The following is a 9,758-nucleotide window of genomic DNA, read 5'->3' as shown; positions in this document are numbered from 1 at the left end:
ATGCCATTGATTCTCGTTTGTTCTTAATAAATATAAAAGGAAAAAAAAAACAAAGCCTCTTATAAGCAACAATAAAAATAACGAAGTTGTTAGAATTTTCATCTACACGTAATTTTCGATACTAAAGTTGTTACTTACATGAGAATTTGGAATGCCTCTATGCAGTATCGAACTTGTTCATGGAAGGGAGAAAACTTTTAATTTTTCAAAAAAAAAATCCATTATATATAATTACATAAAAAGGATATAAAGGAATATTCGAAATACATTGAATATAATACAAAAAACAAATGAAATTTGATAAGAGTTCATTTAATCGTAATTTAAAAGTCAACAGATATGGAACAGAGGATTTGTTACGTGGTGTGATCACGCCTCGCTTCCTAGCTTTTATATATGTGTCTGTTGTGGGTGCAATATCTCCCTATCAGTGAGGGTATCAGTTTGGAGCCGTGGCAGGCAATTGAAGGCCACAATTTTGAAGCGAACACGAATAGACATGTATGGTGGAGGGAATGGTCCTTTTCTTCAGGCTGCAGTTATTCTTGGAAGAGGTTTAGTGAAAGTTGGTTCGAAAAAGGCACAATTCAAGTCTCTACGGGCGAAAATAGTCTAAATAGGCACAAGTCGAGCCGGTATGTGTGAAAACACTCTAAATACCTCCACATTTTTTTTATATAGAGTATACCTAATTAATTAGGTAAATGCCAACACATTACCCGAGCGTATAAGACAACTAGTTCATCAAAAAATTAATTTAATTTATTTGAAAACTATTCATCTTCAGGTTTAGTGCTTATTCGTAGAATTGTAAAAAATATACTTATTTGACTTTTATAAAGACATTTTCTAAATTCTTGATATTACTTGTTTAGTTTTTAAAAGAGTAAATAGGCAATTTCGTCCATGACTTTCGCAAGTTATATCTATTTCATCCCTTACTTTTTTTCATCAATTTCGTCCCCGATTTTGCACTTTTGCATCAATTCAGTCTCTCACTACATCAATTCAATCCCTCGCTATATCAATTCAATCCCTTGTTATATCAATTTAGTTCCTGTCACATCAATTTTTTTTTTGGATAAATGGCGATACTTCATTGATAACAAAATGAATTTACATCATAACAGCACTGTGGGCATTATCAAAAAGGTGCCCCCCTAGGACAAAATGTACAATTTTGCACGAGAAGCGGGGAAGAACAGACAACTTTACTTATACATCCAAAAAGATCTTTCGAATAATGACAGTTGGAGACGAGAGTAGTCTTTGGTAAATCCTAGCATCTCTCCCTCCGTATGCAATAAATGTAATGAGTCCAAAGGAGCTTGAGACAAATGACGTCAAGCTTCTTTCCACGGAGAGAGGAGATCCAACACAGTTCTGTATTCCAATCGATGCGGGGCCTAGTTAAGCCAACTCGGGCAAGAAGACTTCTCCAAATTCCTTGAGTGATATGACATTGAAAGAAGAGATGATCACGGGTCTCCAGTTTCATACTACAAAATTCACATTTAGGCACTGCAAGCGAGATTCCCCATTTGAGAAGCCGGTCTTTCGTATTTAATCTGTTATGTACCCCAAGCCAACTGGTACAAGAAGAACGTGGAAATTGTCCCTCGAACCAAACGGCAGTCCTCCATTCCATCTTCGAATTTCTGGTTCTTAAACACTTCCAGTCATTAGCAATGGAAAACGTCTTAGATTTGTGAGGCATCCACGTGGTTCTATCATGGCTGGAGAGTTGGATTGTTACTGCTAAGTCAAGGATTGAAGCAGCTTGTGGGTCCGAGCTTCTAGGCCAATGCCAGTGGCCTTCTGCAAGAACCATACTAACTGTTGCGTGTTCTTTGAGCAACGGGAAGCACTGAAGTCCCCTAGTGCAGTAGTTGATCAAAGGCCCAACCGGTAACCAAGAGTCATACCAAAAGGACACACTCATACCAGAACCGACTCTATAATGGATATAAGGAGCCATTAGAGTTCTAAGTTGCATGAGTTTCCATCAGTTCCAAGAACAGTCTCCTGGCAACTTTAGAGACCAAATACTTTGATCTTTGATTAAATATTTAGCAGCCCAAGGTACCCAAAGAGATCCTGAACTCACTAGGAGAGACCACAAGTTTTTTAACACACATACCTTATTCCATAAAGTTAGATCCTTAATGCCGAGTCTGCCTTCAGCCTTTGGAAGACACACAGTTTCCCAACTGACATTGCCTCCCCCAGTATGCTGCTCAAGGCTTTTCCAGAGGAAGGATCGGTACTTCTGCTGCACCAATTTGATTACTTTCTTGGGAAGAATGAAATGGGAACACCAGTAGTTGGCCATGCTGAAGAGAACAGAGTTGATCAACTGTACCCTACAGGCATAAGACAAGTGTTTCACAGACCAACTCCTGATTCGCTTTACAATTCTTTCCATGAGAGCCTTACAGTTCTTCAAGGAGAGCATGCCAGAGACAAGAGGGATCCCTAAGTATCGAACTGGAAGTGTTCCTTTCTTAAAGCCAGAGCAGTTCACCAGGTCAATAATACCTTCCTCATTAATGCCTCCCATGAAAATCTCAGATTTTTCAGGATTCAGCTTTAAACCAGACCAGTTATAGAAAGTGCTCAACACATCCAAAATGGCGAGGAGAGACACTTTAGACCCATTAGTGAATAAGAACAGATCATCAGCAAAACAAAGGTGGGTCAGTTTTATGGACTTACATCGAGGATGGTAACCAACTTTCCCTTCTTCAGCAGTAGCGTTCAAGAGGTTTGAGAAGACCTCTATGGCAATGACAAACATATAGGGGGATAGAGAATCTCCTGTCTCAGTCCCTTTTGACCTGCGAAGTAGCTTGCCAAGGACCCATTAATAGCCACAAAAAAATAAGAAGAGGTGATGCAACCTCTGATCCTCTTAAGAAAGGTGGAAGGAATTCCCATGGCATCCAGGCTGTTAAGAACGAAATCCCAATTTAAGGAATCAAAGGCTTTCATCAGATCAATTTTGATAGCGCAGCGAGGTGTAACTCTGTGTTTGTGGTAGTTCCTCACGAGCTCATGAGCAAGCAAGACATTATTTGATATTTTCCTTCCCTGCACAAAGGCGGATTAGTGCAAGCTAATAACATCAGGGAGCACCCCTTTCAATCTATTGGCAATCACCTTGGTTATGCATTTATACACCATATTGCAGTAAGATATTGGCCGGAAATTCTTCGTACTATCAGCTTTTTCTTCCTTTGGAACGAGGGCTATTATCATTGAGTTTACCTCCCTACGCATTTCACCTATGGAAAAGTAGTGCTGTACATCTGCAATAAAATCTTTTTGGACGATTTTTCAAGCATGCTTGAAAAAATATGCTATGAAGTCATAGGGGACTTGTCGTTCCCCATCGAGAATAAGGCTAATTTGATCTCCTCATCTGTAATGTGAGACATAAGTGATTGACAGCGGGCAAGGAAGATCTTCCTTTTAAAAATAGTGGAAAGATGTGCAGCCGAGATCATGGTTTTCAGAATCGTGATTCGAATCGTAGAATCGTATGATTCTACGATTCAAGAGGGGTCATACGATTCCAATTCGAAGGGCTGAGTCGGAAAATGTAGAATCGGAAGTGAATCGGGCCGTGAATTGCGGAATCGGGCCGATTCTGCGATTCCGGATTCAGCCCAGACTCGGGCGAAGCCCAGGCCTGATTCGGGCCCTCGGGCGAAGGCTAGGCCAGAGTCGGGTCAAAGCCCAGCCCATTGGCCCTGAGCCCAACAATTCCCTTTTTTTCCCCCTCCTCCTTTATCCTTTCTACTCCAGCACTCCCCTTTCTCCCCAACAATTTTGTGCCCTAACCTAACCCAATCTCCGATTCGTCCAAGTCTCCGATGGTCCGAGGTGAAGATTCAGCCATTTCTTCTTGTTCGGTTGTTCCGAGTCTCCGACGAGCTTGAAGCTTCGTGAGTCCGTAGTTCCGACTTTCGCTCAAGCTGTTCCGAGCTTCGACCGTCCGAGCCGTCCGAGCTTCAACCAGACCAAGTAGAGTTGATCTGCCCGAGCTTCAAACCCCCAAACTTCGACCAGAACATCTCTCGATTGCTTGCTCTACGGCCCAGACTCTGCCTCAATCGCAAGAAAGGTATGCTTTTAGTAATTTATGAACAAGGTTTTTTTCTAGGATGGTTCTGTAATTTAGACTAGGTTGAGCCTTGTGAAGTACTTTCTTCCAAGACGGTTTTGGTCGATAAGGTACCGCACATGAGCATAACCAATCAAGAAGGGATAAGGTCATGAAAGAGTCTGATCTGAAATCTGATCAAAAGTTCATTTAATTATTATTATCATTTTTTTCTTTGAGGTGTTCATTTCATTATTTATTTCTTTTAATTAACAGCACATTTTATACCTGAAATTTTATCAGTCTTTTGAGTTTTATTTGAGCAAAGTTCTTAAACGGTACTTATTAGTTATTATGGCTGCATCCGAGGATTTGAAAGAGATGCTCTTTATAATGTTTCGGGTCAAATTCTTGCCAGAAAACTAATAAGCTACTCGATTGGATCCAAATATATATATATATATATATATATATTTTTTTAATTACAGGTAGAATCTTACGATTCACGATTCGAATCGCGATTCACGATTCTATAACCCTCGACCGATTCTAAGTAGAATCGCGATTCTGAAAACCTTGGCCGAGATCCTCGAAATGCAATCGTCCTTACTTCCCATAAGGTCCTGGTAATATTTGATCGCTTCCTCTTTGATTTCCTGCACTCTTTCCTGCTTAGCACCTGAATAGAGGCTCGTATAGAGGCTCGTGCAGTCCTACCTTTAACTGCTTTGTGGAAGAATGAGGTGTTCTGGTCACCCGCTTGCAGCCATGCCACCCTTAATTTCTGTTTTAGTAACTTCTCCTCCTTATCAATGGCTTGTAATAGTTCAACCCTTAAATCAATCTCCTTCTTAATCATATCAGAGGATACACTATCACTTCCAAGAATAAAGGCTTGAACCTGAGCAAGCTGTGCTTTCAAGTCAGCAACTCTCTTATGCACATCCCCGAATTTAGATCTATTAAAGTCTTTCAGATGCCTTTTAAGATTCCTCAACTTCTTATATAACACAGCCATGGGAGTACCTTCCTGTATTTCCGACCAAACTTGTTTCACAAGATCCATGTATTCAGGATGTTTGGTCCAGAAGTGGAAAAATTTGAAAGGCTTAGGCCCGACATTCTCTATGGCACCAAACTTTAGCATAACATGACTATGATCAGAAATACTTGGCGGGAGAAATTCCACCGTAAAAGCGATGCCCTGCTCAAACCATTGGTCATTAACCAAAGCCCTGTCAATTTTCCTAGTTTGAAACCCCTCCTGTCATTTATTGCTCCACGTGAAGTAGCAGTCGGTGAAGGGATGATCCTTGAGCTCCGATGAGTTGATGAAATCCGCAAAGTCTCTCATGCTTTGATCCATGACAATCTCCCTCCCGGTTGCTTTAACCTCTTCAATTTCTTTGACTGCATTGAAATCACCTATCAACATCCAACTGTGCCCCATACCTCCAGCTAATGCCTGCAAATCACGCCACAACTCCCTTCTTTCCAACAAGTCATTTGAAGCATAGACAAAGGAGAAGCAATCCAGCCCACACCTTTGGGTACATTTAACAACATATGGATACATTGGCTAGTTTTGCTAATAACTTGCCTTGCAAATCCTCCCGAACCATAATCCATAGCCTACCATTACTAGCAGATTGATAATTATCCACCAAGTACCACCCTTTCCATTTGTCTACTATCTTTTTACAGTTATTTTCCTTCACCCGCGTCTCAATGACAGCGAAAACCCCTATATCATGATCTTTAGCAAACTTGTGGACCATTTTTTGTTTAAGAGGGTCATTGAGCCCTCTAACATTCCAAGAAGTAACTATCATGGAAGTAGCTTAGGAGGTCTACCTCTCTTGCCCAACCTTGGCTTTCTTTTACTTTGTACATTTTGGGCTGGTTGAGCTAAGTTTTTCGCCCCCCGCAAAATACTTCTGAGTTGCTTTGTATCTTCCAGTTGAGATACCCTTGCCTCCAATTCATCATCTGGACGAAATGCATTGCCTCAGATATCCTCTTCCTCCATCTCTGCTTGTTGACTATCAACATTTGAGCTTTCTCCTTCAGTTAAAGACTTCATGATTAACCTTGGTCTGGACTTCTCTTGCTTCCTCATCTTCAGCGGGGGAAGGAATAGCAGCACTGCAAGCCACTTCTCCAGTGTTGTTAACAACAGTTTCAGAGTTTTTCTTTACAGCCAACTGAACAGAAGAGTCACATCAATTTAGTCCCTATGTTACATCAATTTAGTCCCTCGGTACATCAATTTAGTTATCGTTGCATCAATTTAGTCCTCGTTACATTAATTTAGTCCCCAACATTACATTAATGTAGTCCCTGACTGGTGCAACACAAGTTTTGAGTTTGGCGTGACATCAGATCGATCCCAAGTTACATTAATTTGATCCTTGTGGCAAAATAGGCAGACGGCATTACTGTTTCGTTAATTTGTTCCGGGACTAAACTGATGTAATGACTAGGTAAATTGATGTAACCTCAAATTAAATTCTTCTTCTTCCTTTGCCTTATCTCTCTCTTTGTCTCTCTTTTCTTTCGTCCTACAGTCCCACTTCAAACGAATTTCCTCTCCTCTGTCTTCCTCTTCATCTTCCTCTCCTTGTGCAAGCTTTCATTTCTCGCTCAGCTTCTCTTCACTCTGCCCCTGCGGTGAACCCTCATTGTTTTCTAGTTTCGGTGAGCCAACAAGGGTTGAATTCGAGCTAGTCAACGAGGATCACACCCAGTCGGAGCTTAAGCGGCAACTTGGAAGTAGTTTGGAAGGTGGCGAAGGCGATGGAGGGGTTGCTGATGTGGACCTAGTGGGCAATCTCCTAGTCGGAGCTGAGTGGGTTTGCAGGAGAGATGACTACGCCGAAGGAGAGGAGGGAGAGGTAGATGACTGGATCGTTGAGGGGGGGAGGGACGAGGATGAAGGCTGCGTCGCCTTTAGAGAGGGAGAAGCGGACCCGGAGGTGAAAAGCAAAGGAGTTGGCAAGGCAGAGGGTTTGGGAAAAGGTGAGGCATCAGTCGATGTCGTCGGAGGCGCCGATGATGAAGTAAAGGAGACGAGGATGGAGGTGTGGAGAAGGGAGATAGTGTAGTTGGTGATGGAACGGGGCTCATGATCGAAAGGCGAAGGGAGAGGAACCTGAGGACGGAGGCTGTGGAAGGTTTTGGTTTTAGAGCAAAAGCCATTGATGAGATCACAGTAGGAGGAAGATGATCGCTCTGATTGGTGCAGTTACATCAATTAGTGCTATGACTAATTTGATGTAGCAAGTGGACTAAATTGATGTAACGAGGATTACATTGATGTAACAAGGGATTAAATTGATGTAACACAAGGATTGAATTGATGTAACGATGGATTGAATTGATGTAGCGAAGGATTGAATTGAAGTAGCGAGGGACTGAATTGATGTAATGAGGAATTAAATTGATGCAAAAGCGTAAAGTCGGTGACGAAATTGATGCAAAAAAAAAGTCAGGGATGAAATTGATGCAACTTGCGAAAGTTAGGGACGAAATTGCCTATTTACTCTTTTTAAAACGACTTAACAATGTCTAGTCTCGAATTGATAATGTTTTCTATCAAGAAATTATTGAAAAAGACTTTTTATTTTTCTAAAATTGCTAATGCTTACTTGTGATTTTTAATAAATATTACTAAATATCATAATTTTGTTGATATCAAAATACCCAAATATCGAGAGAATTTCTAGAACTATGGGTTATCGAAATGGAGCTTCATCTTTCATACTTCAAAAACTATTTACTTTTCATTTTTTCATGATTATTCATAAAATTAAGGAAAAAATGTATGACATAGCACAACCTTTCTTTTTTATGTCAATTTTATCACAACTTTTTAAAAGCTAATGTGGCACACCCATAGATGAATAGTGGGCCCAGACGCATACTACATGTGAAATAATCCATATTCCGACTCGCTTGGTGCTCTTTTACCGACTCGACTCCATCACCATCAATACTCGAATCCCATTCCCGCCTCTTCACATACAAAATTACTCTTTCCAAAAACAATCGCACTATCAATAGAATGAAAAAAAAAATATAGAACTTATTGCAGTACATATAGTGAACAAGAGATGAAAAATTGTTAGAAAGAAAAGGGAATATCATACCTATCAAATGAAATAAAACCTTAATTTGTGTTCTTCTATGGGAACAAAAGAAGTAAAAGTGTGAAGAAAGAGACCGGCAAGCTCGTGGATGAAGAGGGGGGAAATCAGCAAAGCGTTGAACTGACGAGAAATTTAGGGCTGTTGTGAGGCAGGAGAAGTGTGAAAAGCGGGAGGAGTGTGAAGAAGCGAGAATGTGATTCATGTATTGATGGTGGAGGAGTCGAGTGGGTAAAGTGGCACTAGGCGGGTCGAAATATAGGTTATTTCACATATGGTAAAAGTTCGAGCCAACTATTCATCCACGGGTGCGTCACATCAGCCTTCCATTTAGTTTTCACGGATTATTTGAAGTCGGGCCATAATTGATACTACACCCTAAACGATGTGCTATATAATGTAATTTGAAAGGTTGTGATAAAATTAACACAAAAGTAAAATGTTGTATTATAGCATATATTTTTCTCTAAAAATTTAAATTCTCAGCGAAACTATGTATTTTTAGGGAAAAAAAAACTTTTAATGTGTATTGACAAATTCAGAAAACTTATTGTTTTCCCAAAATACTAAGATATGCTTAATCGTGGTTTTCAATGAAATAATTGCATATCATAACTTAGGTAGGATTAAAGTATTCAAAAAAGAGTGAGACAGAACATAGAAACATGAGGGTTACTGAAATGGAGCTTCCACAATTTGTGCTTTAGTTTTTATACTAGGAAAGGGGTCCACAAGAAGACGAAATTTCCAAAAAAAAAATCCTCAATCAATAACATTTCATATGATGGAAGTGCAAAAAATGATGATATTAATAATACTGAAAAGTATAAAATATTAATAAATTAATATTGCGTGACTTATTTTAAAATTAATATAACACTTTAAAGTTGAAATTGTGTTAATTTAATAAGCATATAGACGTGGATAAAAAATGAAAAATTTAATTAGATGATACGATAAGAAAAGTATAAAAGGTAAAAGTTTATACGAAATCTATTTAGAAAGGAGAAATTATATACTTGTTAGAGATGTAATTAATTTTATAAAAATTAAAATATTAATTCGTGCTTTGTAGACATATGTACCATATCTATTTGTATTACGCATAGAATTGCCACTATATTTATTAGCATATAATCTAGCTAATTCCTCTTTATATCATATTGTTTTATATGTTACTATTATAACTTGTCTTTACTATAAAATATTCCATTTGATCTCGATACCTTTTTGAGACATAATATAACGTTAGGATATACTCAAATATTGAGGATTCTTTATTTAGTAATAAAAAGCAAAAATTGTATGGGTGCATATAGTGTTGAAAAGACACACAATATTATAATAATACAACAAACATACAAAATATTATAATTATTGTAATTTTTATTAAGTACAAATTTAAATGAACATTCTAATATTAATCTTATCTCAAAAAGCATACATGAACACGGGGAAAAATATCAAAATCTATCTTAATAGTATATAGAATGAATATGATATAAATG

Source organism: Punica granatum, chromosome 5 (genome assembly GCF_007655135.1).
Source record: "Punica granatum isolate Tunisia-2019 chromosome 5, ASM765513v2, whole genome shotgun sequence".
In the NCBI taxonomy this organism is placed as follows: Eukaryota; Viridiplantae; Streptophyta; class Magnoliopsida; order Myrtales; family Lythraceae; genus Punica; species Punica granatum.
This window is presented reverse-complemented; position numbering follows the sequence as displayed.